Below are 15,346 nucleotides of genomic sequence, written 5' to 3' on the forward strand. Positions count from 1 at the left end.
TAAGCGTACGGGAATTTATGAGTTTGGGGGTACGTGGATGTGCTGATTCTTGAAAAGTAAGTTTATTTATTCTGGGTGGCGTAGAAAAAATGTTGGTAGCACCTCCGGTAGCCCCGTCTGGGGTATCGGGCGTGAAAGGATTCGTTGAACGCGATACAGCAACTATAGGTGTGGACACAGCTGTAGAAGCAGCTGTAGGAACAGATGTGGAAACAGATGTGCTTGCCGGAACTTGTGTCAGGATTTGATGCTGTAGGGATACAGATACAGGATCTTGGCGTTGAACCTCCCCGGCCAACGGTCTATGTGGGGCGGGGTTAGCATACTCGGGAGCTGCTTCATCTAAATATGAGGAAAGAAAAACATCTTCTGCTGTTCTAGGATGCCCCTTAGGATGCATTTTTATTGGGAACAATGGGGGTGGCAAGTCTTTTGGTATCTCCGGAGTAGACTTAGGTAATCCCTCGGCCAGAAGGGGATACATACCATTCATAAGGGCATTTCTTTGTCTGTCTACTTGTTCTGATTTCACTCGTGTACGTTCTTCAATTAATAGATTTTCTCGGACTTTATTTGAATTTTCCTTACTCTTCTCTTCCTGTCTACGTGCTTTTTCTGTACGTCTATACGATTCTTTACGCCATAATTCAATGGAGTCTTTCTGTGATTGTCTAGCTTTCTTTTTCCATAATTCTTCCTCTACTTTCACGATGCAATCTGCATCCCAGGTCCCAGCTGCGGGCCACCTCTGACTTTCTGGTAATTCCTTAGTGTAGTCTACCCATAGATCAAGAAATAATATGGCGTCTAGGCCATGTTTATGATACATGAAGTACCCTGGAGTGTCCCTAGGAGGAATGGGAACAGCTTCTTCGAGTACCCCTTTTCTAGTTGTGATCTGTCTTAGTTTCGAAAAGAGCGGCATATTGAGAACTAATCTGATACTTGGTTTTGAACAAACTTAATACAATAAACACAATAATGAACAGTCATTCACACCACAATATGCAGGACGTATTAACACATTTAACATTTATCGTTTTAAATGAGCAACAATGATGATGACGATCTAAGAAAACTTAATCACAAAACATAATCCTCGGCATTAACTGAATTATTCTGAATTTATATACTTGATATACTAGATATACTGCTAAACAGTACAGATACACTGCTAAAACAGTGCAGACCGGATTTGTGTACCCAAACCCGTCTGGACCGGCACAACTTATGTGCACGCCAGAACGCCTCCCCAGTAATGGTACTCACCGGGTAGCTCGGAACGGAAGGCCTCGGAACGGAACTGAACTGAACTGGACTGGACTCGACTCGAAAACTTCGGAAACTTCGGAACATCGGAAACCTTGGAACTTCGGAACTTCAGAACTTGGTGGGCCTCTGTATACCTCGGATCTTGCTCTCTCAGCTAGGCTCTGGTCGGGATACTTCGCACTTCTCACCGCCTCGTCTGGGTGTTGATCGCAGCCTCAGTCGCCCCCGCTTGACCGGAGGGAGATACAGGAAATCCTGCTGGTACGCGTTGTTGTCCGTCCAGCTGTGGCAGGAGACCGGGCCTGCAACGCACCGCCGGCGCGTGAGATGAGAAAGTGTCCCTGTTCGGGCGCCATTCATGTGGTAAATAATTTAATTACCGGGACTTAATTTGATACAGAAAAATAATAAATATAGCTCAGTAAAATAAGAGGCAAAATCCGTGATATTAGAGGTTCGGAATGGGCTTTATTCCAATGGACGATTCGAATCGTTGACTCCAGGTTCCATCACCACGGAGGTTCAGGAAGTGAAGTACATACTTTATTGATAAGTAATCACTTTTATACAATAGGCATTACAGTGAAGCAAATGCAGGAGGCGTAACAATTGATAGTAGAGATAAAACATACATGCGTAGCAAAAGTGGGCGTAACTGGGTGTAACTAAAGAACGTCATCAGGTATGATGTCATAATAGGGTGGTTCCATGAAAGAATTTCGCAATGTCAGCAGAAATACTTGGAAGAAATGCGCGCGCAGCAGCATGACGTATGATTGACGTGCGACTAGGGGGTGAAGGGGATTTGACATTTAACTCTACATGTGGCGACAGATGTCTGGAGGGTCAAGTCAACCTAATCCCAAATCATATCTAACATCCTATGTTTAAAGAACTATGTTATCCAAAAGAGAGGTCTCTTAGAGTAGAATCTTATTCTATACTGACTGTTAGTGCGTGTACAAGCGTCTAAGTGTCTACACTAGATGCGAGGGCAGAAGTCTTCCATAATAATAGGGCTATGAATTACTTGCATAAAGACAGAGAAGCCGGGCCTTTGCTCGGTAGCTGGAAGAATGTTTACTTAAACTACTAGACAGGAATGCATTGGGCAGGGAGCGGAGCAGATAATTTCGAAGGTGAAATACAGTTTTTGGCAGGCAACAAGCTGATGTCAGGCACCGTGAGCCGCGCAGAGAATGAGGACAAAGTTCATGGATACAGATGCAGGCTCAGACTGGAGCTCTCAGAGGCAGAAGGCAGGAAAAGCTTGATGGCAGAATCAGGGCCTATTCGCCTGGACTGTAAAATGGCATAAGTGAACCATATAAAGCCGGTGGCCTTTCGTACTTAGGAATGGAATATCCGGCCCATTCATGGCGGATCTGAAAGAGGACATGTTAACGGTGGACGCACATGTATTTGCGTCTTCATAACTGGAACTGGAGGGAACATACATGTACTTGTGATTTATACATGAAACCGTTGGGGTCCAAGATAGGGGACATAACTGATCATAAAAATCCATATTTCCACAGCGCAACCAAGCCAAGTGACTTCACTTTAAAAATGGAAAAAACTAAAACCAAAACAAATACCATAAACCAGCCTAAAATGTACTTGAAATCTTGCTTTTTGAGAAATGCGGGTGATACTCTCCTCTCGGGCTCAACAGCATTACTGGGCCTTCAGACACTCCTCCAGCCTACTCGACAATTGGACAGTGATAACAAAAAAGTAAAGAAAAGCTCTAGCTTGAGGGTGGACATATCCGGGGCAGTTCACACAACATCAGCCCTACAGCGCCAAGAACCCCCAGACCCCGGGAGAACTATTCACAGTTGAGACAGAGACATTTCGAGAGCAGGGTCGCAAGGCAGTGCGGGAAATATCCATAGAAGAATTAGGCTCCTGCTCGCCTGACATCCAAAACACCCCTTTGTTCGAAACCAAATCTATAGTCAGGAGCACAAACAAGGGAGGTAACTGCGTTACAACTGAGGTGCTAACTATATGCGAGCTGGACAGCCTGACAGAAATCCCGCAGTCGGAAAATATAGAATATGAGCCCATGTAGGAGAGGTGAGGCACAAAACCCACATTGGTACAACCTGCAACACACTGGACGATCAGGGCACAGATCATAAAACACCACGTGCCTCATCATTAATACAAACATAAACCAAATCGGAAACGTTGCTAATCGGTGAAACGGAAGAGCCGGAAGACCAAACAATCTCATTTTTAGGCAATCAAGAATGGGAGGACCTCCTGGCAACTTATTCGCAGCATAAGTGTAGGAATGACCCTCCTGCAAAATTACTCATTGAGGTGCAGCAGGAACATCAGGCAGACATGCAGTCGCAAGAGGAGCAAAGCTCACTTAAAGATGAAAGAGGTTCACCAGGTAATATACAACGACCAGACCATGGGAGTGCTTGGAAAAATTTGCTAAAAACAGTGCAACTCCTGGTAGAGGCCCTCCAATATCAATCTGATAAAATGGATACACAACTGACACTATTGAATACCGTGGCAGTTTTTGTGGTTGCAATCGACGGAAAGCTGTTCACGTTAAATACTTTTTTACAAAATATACAGGTCCACATTCAAGCTAAAAACCAAATCTGTGGATGTGGCCCGGTAGTTGATAAACTAGCCTCCCTTCCTTTACGGCTGAGTGATTTATGCTCACAAATCAAAAAAGCCTCAAAATTCGCAACTACATGGCTCCTAGATGACCAGCCCTTAAATGGAAATCAAGAAGGCATGGCAACACTCTAGACTTCACCTGCTAAGGAAGAACATCCCCCCACTAAGATATAATCAAATTATACCATGAAAATAAATGAGGGCAGTAACAAAACAACAACAGGAGACAACCTAGTTAACCCTCTCACGGAAGACAAATGGGAAAATGAAATGAATGCTAAACAAAGATGTACACAAATACGGAAAGGCGGTTTCCTGCGCCTCTTTGGGACAATGTCATTACAAAACAAGCATTTACAAGGCAATGGTCTCGTCATTGTTAAAGTTAGAGCTATTGGCATTGCTCATGACATTATTTTTGTTTATGTTTTTGTTTTTAAAACATTTAACCCCTTCAGCGCTGCGCGGATTCCCCCGCGGTGCTGAAGGGTTTGAGCGCGGGCGGGGCCATGACGGAACGGTTCCGTCATGAGCACAGCTCAACCGATGCTCATGACGGAACCGTTCCGTCATGAGCATGGAAGGGGTTAAAGAAACGGCATTGTTATTTGGCTCCATATAGCGCCTTCTTCAACTTGACACTTTTTTGACGGAATATTAAAATTATAATTTCATAAAGTGTGACGTGCGCACTTTCATTGGGATGTGTATGTTAAAATCACCGTTCTTTTCTAAAGCAGTCTACACATTGTTAAGTCTAGTAGCGAAGAAGTGTTTCTGTCTAAACATAACACATAATTACATCGATTGTAACGTGTATTGTGGGAGGAATTTCTACTAACGTCGGCTTCTCAATAAACGGAAGGTGATCGGTTTGCATGTTATTTGTTTTGTTTTTGTTCATAAATTGTGCACCTTTATACATTGTAGACGTGTTAGTTTGACTTTTATATTGTGTAGCAATTTGCATTATTAGCTCCTAAAATACAAATATACTCAGGAAACATGCTTGTATTACAAATGATTGTGGTTTTTGCGTTGGTGCAAATGTTCTTGTAGGGGTGGGGGCGGTGCGCGTGCAGTCAGCGTTACTGAACCGTTGGACTGAGGGGCACAAGCCACAAGGGCAGGGATTCGGGGACAAAAACAGCGGAAAGTAACGTCATGTTTAAAGCAAAGTGTCTCGGGGGCTTTTTAAGTGATGTTCGGACACCAAAGGGAATCGATGCGTGTTGTGTAGGAACGCACGAAAATGTGCGCATGCACTGCTACTTTTGCGTGGGTGAGCAATGTAAAACCAGGCCTGTTGGCTTTGTCAAGGCTTTGCTGGGACATTTATTATTTGGGGTTAGTATCGGTGAAAGGCAAGTGTCTTGGCTGCACCGGGGTCCGGATTTGTGTGGTCCGCAAAGAAATATTTGATCTTTGAGAGAGTCTATGTATTTTTCATGACCTGACTTGCGATCTGCTCTGTAAGCAATAGTAATTGCCACTGTATATGCTTGTGTTGATTGGCCAATGATGAGAATCCCAGCTCATATTTCACAAGAAGTATGTTTGGAATCCTTTCTGGTGAGTGAGCTTGAGAGAATCAAAAAAGAGGGGGGGTTGAAACGCCTCTAAATCATGAAGACGAAAGAGCGAGCTTAACACGGAGGATAAACTCAATGAAGTACACTTAAGGATCCAGCTGTGGTGAAAGTCTGCTCTCAGACAGCTGTACGACATTCTTGAAAGGGAAGGTGTCAGGCTCCAGAGGAAAGTATTTAACTGCCATCTCCTGAGTACTTTCAGTAATTAGTCGGTTGCTACTCAGATCACCCCCACCCCCTTCCCCCATGTGTCACAAGCGCATCTTCTGATCGGAGTGCTTTCAGTAAGTTAGTCAGCTGTTTCTCAGACCCACCCACTCCCCCGTGTGTCACATGCGCTTCCCTCGGTAGTCCCAAGCCTCACTGCCTGACATGTATGGCTCGTTCAGTCCCTTCCTGGTTGCATCAGCCGCACTCTGCTGAAGTTAGGCTGGGGATTGAAGTTCAGAAGCACGCTACGCGTAGCCCAGCAGCGAAATCCGAATATGCCCTCGCACTACATTCCCAACAATGCCTTGAGAAAGTGCTACAAACTGCATGACGGGAAACCGAGTCCGCACAATAGCAGGTACATTTAACTCGCATCCCAGCGTGCTCTAGACCAGTCTTCGCAGCAAGGCGCGGCGCACAGCGGGCTCCTACTGTCAGGCGCGATGACACGGCCACACTCCACCGCTTATTTCTTGCTGAGCTTGGCGTCTGCGTCCCCGGGATGCGCTTCCACTGCGTCCGCCATGTCTGCCACTGAGAAAGAGAAAGAAGTTGGATTTCCGCAAGCGGACCACACGCTCAGCCCGGAGGACAGCAGGCGGAAGTGACGTAAAGAAACTGTGACAGACGAGAGACGATGGAAGCAGGCAGTCCGTGACCTGGCGGTCGATTTAAACTTATGAAGAAAGCTGATAATATTTTATGGTTAGTAATGTGATTGGGTACTCGGACCTAGACTGTACAGCGCACTGAAGCCCACACTTCACTCTGTACCAGTTGTACATACAAGATAACACACTAGATCAGCTTTGCACCGCAAGAACTTTGTGAGACTTGGACCGACGGCCCTGGTGAAGGTTGTTGTTCGCCATGAACACCACCGCCTTTCTCCGAGGTCAAGCAGAAATGCCTCGGAGAAACGCAGCGGCGTTTTCGGATTGGGGGTGTGTTTTTCTTTCTCTCCTCTTGCCATTGGCTGGAATGTTTACATTCCAGAGGAGAGAAAGAAAGTAAAAAATACGCCCCCGAATCCGAAAAAGACGGGGCTTGTTAGGAGAGACAAAGCTCTTCTCCAATGGATGACCAGCATTTAAAAGGCCAGCCAATGGAGAAGAGGGAGAAGAAGGGCGGGTTCAAGCCCCACTTCTCAAAGTAATTAAATCTCGCGAGCGAGACTGCGCAAGCGCAGCCTTCGCTAGCCGAGACCTAAAGAACTAAATCAAGAAAGCAAATCTAAACTAGGAGGATCAAATAAAAGGAACATAGAAACCACGGTAGGATCAAGTGAAATCCCCTCTAGTGAAATGCAAGGTATAAATATGATCCAGTCACCTGGGGGGGAAAGGTATGAAAGGGAAATACAGCCTCATTCAAAAGGGATCATCACTAACCTGGGAAGAAATAACGAGGAGGAGGCAAAAAGTACCATAACGAGAAACCAACTGCTTGAACTAAATCAGGAGCTCTCGGATTTTAGAAATCCGCAAACATTACCCATCAACTGTTGCGCCACCACAGACAATCAGGCAAACAAGAAAGACGGGAGAAATTATAAAAACAAAGTCTGAGACAATAGCGAACCAGATGGAACCAGGAAGAGCCAAACTCATTACAAGAGTACAAACAACATACAAACAATCTCCACTTTAAAATTAGGGGTCCAATGGAGAGAGGGAGATCAGGTGACCTCAAAACAAAACCGATTCAGCCGGGAGTTTTCAAGTCAGGGAAGTATTGGACAGCTGGCAGAGTTAGTACAAAATAAACAGCCGAGAACTGAGGAAGGAAACATAGAGTATCCTAGGCACCCACTTGTGCCAAGACTATCATGCAACGAGGCTACTACAGAGTCCCCAAGTAATCGCGACACCGCCGTCCCTGAAACAACTAGGAGGGACACATGCACCGTGTGGTTCACACCAGAATATAGATCTAACAAGGAAGACACGACATCATGAACCAAGGTAATATACTGCATTTGCTGTCTCATATACCAACCTTGACAGAGGTGTCGACGTCAGACTTGGCTTCAATAAAATTTATTAAATGTAAGGACGCCGTGGAAGGAGAAAAAATAAAAACAACCTGGACATCAACATCAATTGCACAAAAAATACTTCTAGAAAGCAACACCTTTAAAAATTGGGGGATAAACATCACCCCGTACACCAAACCAGAATACCCTGATTTGCTAAGCCCAAAAAATATAATGGCAAGCGAAGCAACTGCAAATATATCAATAACTTCGGTGCTAAAAGGAGCTGTGGGGCCCAGTCAATTAAATAAAGAGCTTCCTCCAGCAAATGTCAGAAACTGCCAGGTTTCCACCACACAATCAAATTGGGAAACAGATCTAAGATGGATCTCAAGGACAATAAATAACCGAAAAAATTGACAGCACAACAAGAGAAGGACCAGCACAAAAAGGTACCTACGAATATGCTTATGGAATGTAAACGGATTAGCCAATAAACTGACAGACATAGACTTTGTCACTTACACAAGAGCTTTTGATGTCATAGCATTACAAGAAACCTGGCAAACTGACCCTTTGCACCTTCAAGGATACTTGCGCTTCTTTACTAGTGCACTTAAGGAGGCAAAACTTGGTCACCTTCAAGGAGGACTAGTAACGTATGTCTCGATCTCAAGCATATCTACAGCTCGTGAAATTGGCCCAACATCTCCAGCAAAAAAAGGAAAAAACTGCATCCTGGTTCTGGGGCAAGACCTGACTTGAAGACACGTTGGAATATAAAGACTATAAAGACCTTGACGTGAAGATAGATAAACAAGGCCGATTCAAGGCACAGAAAGACAGCTTTAGATATAAAGGTCTTGCCTTTGCAATCTCTCTAAAAGCACTAAATAATAAATTAAATGGTCCATCGATTCTGGCCTTGATACAAGTGGCACGTGCTAAGATTCTGCCAACAATTACCTCTGGCACTGAGGCGCAGAGAGGTAGAGACGCTAAAACACTTGACACTACGGTCACAGCTTCTTACAGGGTTATTTTTGGTCTGGCCAAATATACTTCACCTGCGCAAATCAGGCTAGAGTTTGATATACAAAAACAGTCCTTGGCAAGAAAAGGGGCGTATGTTATCATCTGGGACAAATTGCGGAAATCCACACAAGGAACACTAAATGAACACCTGTGGAAGGAGGTACAACAAACCGCCTCACCGGCTGCTAAATATCTCAAAAGCAGCCTGCACAATATGGGTCTGAATCATCTCTGGGATACCCCCACATATACTAGCTCATTTGAAAAATTGGTCTGGAAAACGGTCAAATATCTTTCATGGATTGAGGACAAGGCATCACTCTCGAAAAGGGCACACGGATGGATGACCCTGAATACTTACACAACCCCAGCTGCTGAAAACTATTTTGATTTGGGCTATACTAAACCCACAAAAATTAAGTTCTTGAAGCACAGACTTGATCTGTTACCCTGTATACAGCACTTTCCACATTGGCTAAAGGAAAAAGCGGGTATGATCTGCCGCTTATGCGGCTCAGCGCAAAAAGATCTGCTGCACCTGCTATGCACAAGTAAAGATCTCTCACAAGAACGGAAAAAAACGATTGAAACGTCATTTCAATCAGAGAGAGGTACGTACAAGGAGACAAGCAGTGCTGGCTTGTTTTGCACCTAATGACCCACAACGGAACTGCTGTCTAGTAAAGTTCCTGAAGCTATGTGAAAAGAAAATTCCAGTACAACTGCAATAAACTATTCTAGTCAGTACGGAGGATCTCAGAGGTTGTTCCCCGTTTTATTTATTTAAATCTGGACAGTAATGCACTTTACTACAGTGTAAAGTACTTTTTGCACTTTTATTGAAGCAGTAGTGAAGGGAATAAATGGATTGGAATTAAATACCTTCAACCTTGAAAACTGATAATAACTTGATTAGAAGAACCTGTTTTCTCTGTTATGATTTTTTTTTTTAAATGTGTATTATGAGACCTTTTATGTAAAACCATTTTAACTTGATGTTATTTTGTATTGCAACGGTTTTAATTAACTATGCAAATAAATTACTTACTTACTAACTTACTCCCCTGAACCCTAATCTTGGACACCGTCTTCCTCAGAGAAATCCCCTCGCCACTTTCGTTGCTTTATTTAGAACAGGAAAGCTCCTTTATGGAACACTCATTTTGGATATTTTGTCTATTTTACGTGATTATCTTTTTCCTCATAATATACAATTTTCTGTTGCTTGATTATTTTAATATGTATGCTTTGATTATTTATTCCCAGAAAGTTTTCACACCAATTTCTGTCATTGCTCTGTCATTGCTTTCACTGCGATTTAAATATATATCAGATGTCAACTCCTTTCTTGCACTTCAAGTCGACAACGAAAGGTCCATACGACCAGTGAGGGAACCTTATTGATAACTTTACCAAGAGATTGAGTTTCAAGCATCCCTGCTCTATCAAGTGCCAGCAAATGGAGGATGGTTTGTTACTGTAGTGTAGTTTGCTACAATCATATAGAAAAGATCTAGAGCGGGGTCTCCAACATTTTCTGTAATATGAGCTACCTATGTTCAATTAAACGCATCGAGAGCTACTAATATTATTAATGTAGGAATAGTGACCACATCAATCAAGATGACATTAGTAGCCACTATATTCACGATTAGGACCAGCGATCAACTCAGTGAGTGAAGCGGGCTTGGTTGCTAGCAATAATGTAAAGATTTATATAATATGGAATTCCACTGCATGGGTAATACATAACAGCCATAGGTGCAATGCCTCTCACATCAGAGCAATCACATTTGCAAACAGCCTCCCCAGTGCCACATGATTTATCACTCAAATATCAGCTTTAAATATATTTTAGAAATTCAGCAGATTTTTCTCCAAATATCATATTATGACTTTTGAAAATAGGTACATTTGCATCTTAAATAACCACTCTCAATTTTGGTAGACATAAATTAATTAACCCATGCAAAAGTTTCTATTTAGTAAGCTTGGCTGCACACAGGATAGCTACTCACAGGTAGCTGGAGAGCTACCAGTAGCTCACGAGGTACTTGTTGGATAAGCCTGATCTAGACCTTGCTCAAGTCCAGTCCATGTCCCTAAAGCTCATGGCCCAATTTGGAAGATCTGCGGTGTTTCAGCGGTCCTGAAGGCATTCGCAGTGGTTGAGGAGTGAGTATAGGAAGTGTTTCTAAAAGTGGTATTTTCAGAATTGTGACTTAAAATCCAACTTTACCATTAAAAGATTTTTAAAGTTAAAATTATTTTGAGAGAAAACTCAACATCCCTTCCTACTCCCAATCAAACGTTATCACATATTAAATGTAATAAGGCAACCTAATTTTATCCTAATGGAGAGGTACAGTTGAGAAAAACACATTTACAAGTTTTTCACGACCAGGACTTGTAAAACTTAAAAGAACATGTCCAACTTTTAGGTACACTTCACCCTGGCCTTTGGGCTTTGTGTGACAGACTGATGGTTTAGGCCTGACAAAGAGTTATTTTTTCCGGGCCGAAATCGCAGTTTAAAACTGCACACAGGCTGCAATGACAGGCTTGAGGCATATTTTAAAGGGCTACTGAAGTGGCAGAATCAGGGCTGCATGCCATAGGAAGCATTTAATTTACAATCCCTGGGTACATGTAGTATCACTTTACTGCAGACTTACAAGTAAATTAAATGTGGCAATTGAGTGTAAGTAAATGTTACCATGTTTAAAGGGGAGAGCTCAAGCACTTTAGAACTGGTTAGCTGTGGTAAAGTGCACAGAGTCCTAAGGCCAACAAAAACAAGTGCAGAAACAGGACGGGTAAAGGCAAAAGGTTTTGGGGTGACACTGCAGAGAGGGCCAAGTCCAACAGTTCACCGTTTTGAATAGTGTCATGCGTTCTTTTCCATCCCACTTCACAAAAAGAGTCTGTTTCTCTTTGCATTTTGGTACTAAAATAGAATTTTGCCATGTTGCTGTGTCCCACAAAGGTATCCCAGAAAGTCCCTCAATGTTAAAACCAGATCTTGAAAAAGAATATGGAGTGTCTGAAATTGCCATGCAACTCAGTCCCTGTGCAGCATATTTATGATCTGCTGATAGTGTTGGTGTCTTGTTTGCAGGTATCTTGTATCACAAGAAGCCTGCAAACAAAACACCATTGTATAGTTGAATCACTTGGTTGAGAACGGACATAAAGGTGCGATTCCGATCGGGTAAAAAAAATTCCCGTACGACTCGTATCTGTATATTTTTACGTACGATTCGTACAAGTCCCGTCCAACCGGTGAAGTACGATTCGTACATGAAAAATACATACGAATCGTATCGGGAAAAGGTGTACGAGACGGAGCCGGACAGTTATACATACAAATCGTAAAACTGAAGTCCGAGCGCGCAAGTACGATCCGTACCGCCCTTCCGAATACACGAGAATAGGAAAACGTCCCATACGGAGCGAACAACGTACCACTCGTATCCGGGTAAACCCGTGGATACGAGTCGTACAGCCCCCCTCCCCCCGCATATGTCAGCACCGTACCCCCATATGTCAGCACCGTACCCCCCATTTCCGCACTGTACCCCAGCCCTGTACCTGTACGCACCATACCCCAGCCCTGTACTTGTACGCACCATACCACAGCACCCTACCCCAGCCCCGTACTTGTATGCACCGTACCCCAGCACCATAACCCAGCCCTGTACTTGTACGCACCGTACCCCAGCACCGTACCCCAGCCCCGTACTTGGACGCACCGTACCCCAACACCGTACCCCAGCCTTGTACTTGGACGCACCGTACCCCAGCCCCGTACTTGGACGCACTGTACACTAACACCATACCCCAGCCCTGTACTTGTACGCACCGTACCCCAGCACCATACCCCAGCCCCGTACTTGTACGCACCTTACCCCAGCATCGTACCCCAGCCCCGTACTTGGACGCACTGTACCCCAACACCGTACCCCAGCCCCGTACTTGTACGCACCATACCCCAGCACCGTACTTGTACGCACCATACCCCAGCACCGTAATTGTACGTACCGTACCCCAGCACCGTGCCCCAGCCCCGTACTTGTACGCACCGTACCCCAGCACCGTACTTGTACGCACCGTACCCCAGCACCGTACCCCAGCCCCGTACTTGGACGCACCGTACCCCAACACCATACCCCAGCACCTCACTTGTACGCACCGTACCCCAGCACCGTACCCCAGCCTCGTACTTGTACGCACCGTACCCCAGCCCCGTACTTGTACGCACCGTACCCCAGCACCGTACCCCAGCCCCGTACCTGTACGCCCCGTACCCCAGCACCGAACCTCAGCATCGCGTATGTACGAACCTTACAACAACATTGCATATGTGAACACGGTACAAAAACATCGCGTATGTACGCACCTTACATACGCGAAAACGACTCGTACTGAACCAGGACACTGTAAAACAGCACAAGGAGGGTCAATTCGACTCGCACAACACCACAAAACACGTCTACAGTAGAAAATACATCTAAATGACTGACCAGGCAAATCCAAACAGGCAAACAGAGGCCCAAACTCACATCTACCTCTTATAACACACCCACCAAAATTTCAAACTCAGGCACACCCACAAATGGACCAATAAAAAGGGCCCACACACACAAACCATGAGCCTTTGCAACAGACTCGTTACAGAGCATACCCCAACAACTGCACCCATACACCTTAACATATACACCTTCACACACACTCCTTCACACATACCCACATACACCTTCACATTCACACCCACACACCCACAACCATCCACACCCTCACCCCACACCATGCCCACAGACAAGAATCCAAAGTTCACAAGGGAGGAGTTGGACATCCTTGTCAACGAAGTCATCAGAGTCGATCCACAGCTCTTTGGCACATTGGTCAGACAGACCAGCATAGCCGAAAAATCACACCTGTGGCAGAGGATCATCGATAGGGTGAATGCTGTTGCGCCCTTAAAAAAGGGGACAAAACTGATGCAGGAAACTACCGACCCATCAGTCTTATTGATGCCCTACAAAAGGTAGTGGCTAGAATGCTTTTAGGAAAAATTGACACCTGGATGACCGAAGCTGACATTCTCTCTCCATTACAAGCTGGCTTTAGGGCTCATATTAGTACTGTAGATCAGATCTTAAGATTTGTTATGATCTACTGGAAAACTGTGTTTTTGAGAGGTGGCACGATATACGCTGCATTTGTGGACCTCAAATCAGCGTTTGATTTGGTCCCCAGAGGAAAGATGTGGGCTGCATTAAGAAAGATGGGAGTTCCTTCTGCGCTCCTAGAATTTACCATCAGGATGCACGAGGGAAATTTTGCTAGAGTTAGGTGGGGCCGCCAGGGCCAGGTCACAGAACCCTTCCCTGTGACTCGTGGAGTGAGACAGGGCTGCGTCCTGGCCCCTACCCTTTTCATACTTTTTATTAATCAAGTGGTTAAGTTTCTCTCAGAAACCCCTACCGATGCCCCATCACTGGGTGGGACTAAATTCCCCCTTTTAATTTTTGCTGATGACACGCTCATATTGGCTAAAACACAGAAGGGTCTGCAGGTAGCTATAGACAAATTTGTGGATTTCTGCAATGAGAACGATTTAGAAATTAACATCAACAAAACCAAATTTATGGTCTTCACAAAGAAAAAACCACAGAGGGGCAATGTTACGATGAACGGGTCTAGTCTGGAACAGGTTGAAGTTATGACCTATCTTGGTGTGACAATGGACTATAGATTACGCTGGAAAGAGCAAATAGCGGCGCTTAGCCTGAAATTTACGCGTCTGTCCGGTTGTCTGGTGAAGGAGCAGCGGAGTTCTCTGACCAAAAGGGTATTGCCCGCTCTTAAAATATATAGTGCAAAAATCAGCTCTGCCATATTATACGGGGCTGATATATGGGGTTGTGTGGACCTGGCTGTCCTTGATAGGATACAGAACAAATTTTTCCGAAACCTAGTCAGTCTTCCTCCATCAACACCCGCTCTACCACTATTGATGGATATGGGGTTCCATTCAATTAAACATCAAGCCCAGTACAGGATGGTGGCGTTATGGAGACGAATATGGTCCACACCGGAACTTGCCATGTTTGCCCAAGAGCTTCAGGATGTTAGATCACAACAGGGGGCAGGTGAAATTCCATGGTTTAAGTCAATTAGAAACACTCTTATCGGAATGGGCCTCCCCCAGTTGTGGTTTGAGCCGGGCTCTCACATCTTTCCCTCTAAGAAAGATTTTAAATCTCTCTTCTGGTCTATGGTTAAAGATGAACACGTTGCTCTTTCAGAGAAACCGAACCTGACCGGTCTGTTCCTGCTACATAAAATAGTCCCTCATACCGAGTGCTTTTGGGATGTAATTGTCAAAACCTTAGATAGGAAACTTTACTTTCAGTTCCGTCTAGGTACATTGCCATTACGGGCCTTCACCAGTGGTTGGCAGAAGCCGGCGACTTCACTTTGTCCATGTTGTACTGACCATAAAGAAACAATAGGTCATTTCTTGTTTGTTTGTAATGCTTACCGTGAACCACGCCACAAGTGGCTAAAGCCTATATGCTATAGATTAAAGACCCGGTCGAGCAGT

General features: G+C 44.6%; 1 long non-coding RNA gene across 1 annotated transcript in view; it reads left to right on the forward strand.

Annotated features, from left to right (window-relative positions):
* LOC146830260 (uncharacterized) overlaps positions 1-15,346 on the forward strand; it is a 51,152-nt gene that overhangs the window by 33,331 nt on the left and 2,475 nt on the right. The window lies entirely within an intron of this gene.

The sequence above is a fragment of the Triturus cristatus genome, chromosome 5_1 (assembly GCF_964204655.1).
Source record: "Triturus cristatus chromosome 5_1, aTriCri1.1, whole genome shotgun sequence".
Classification (NCBI taxonomy): Eukaryota; Metazoa; Chordata; class Amphibia; order Caudata; family Salamandridae; genus Triturus; species Triturus cristatus.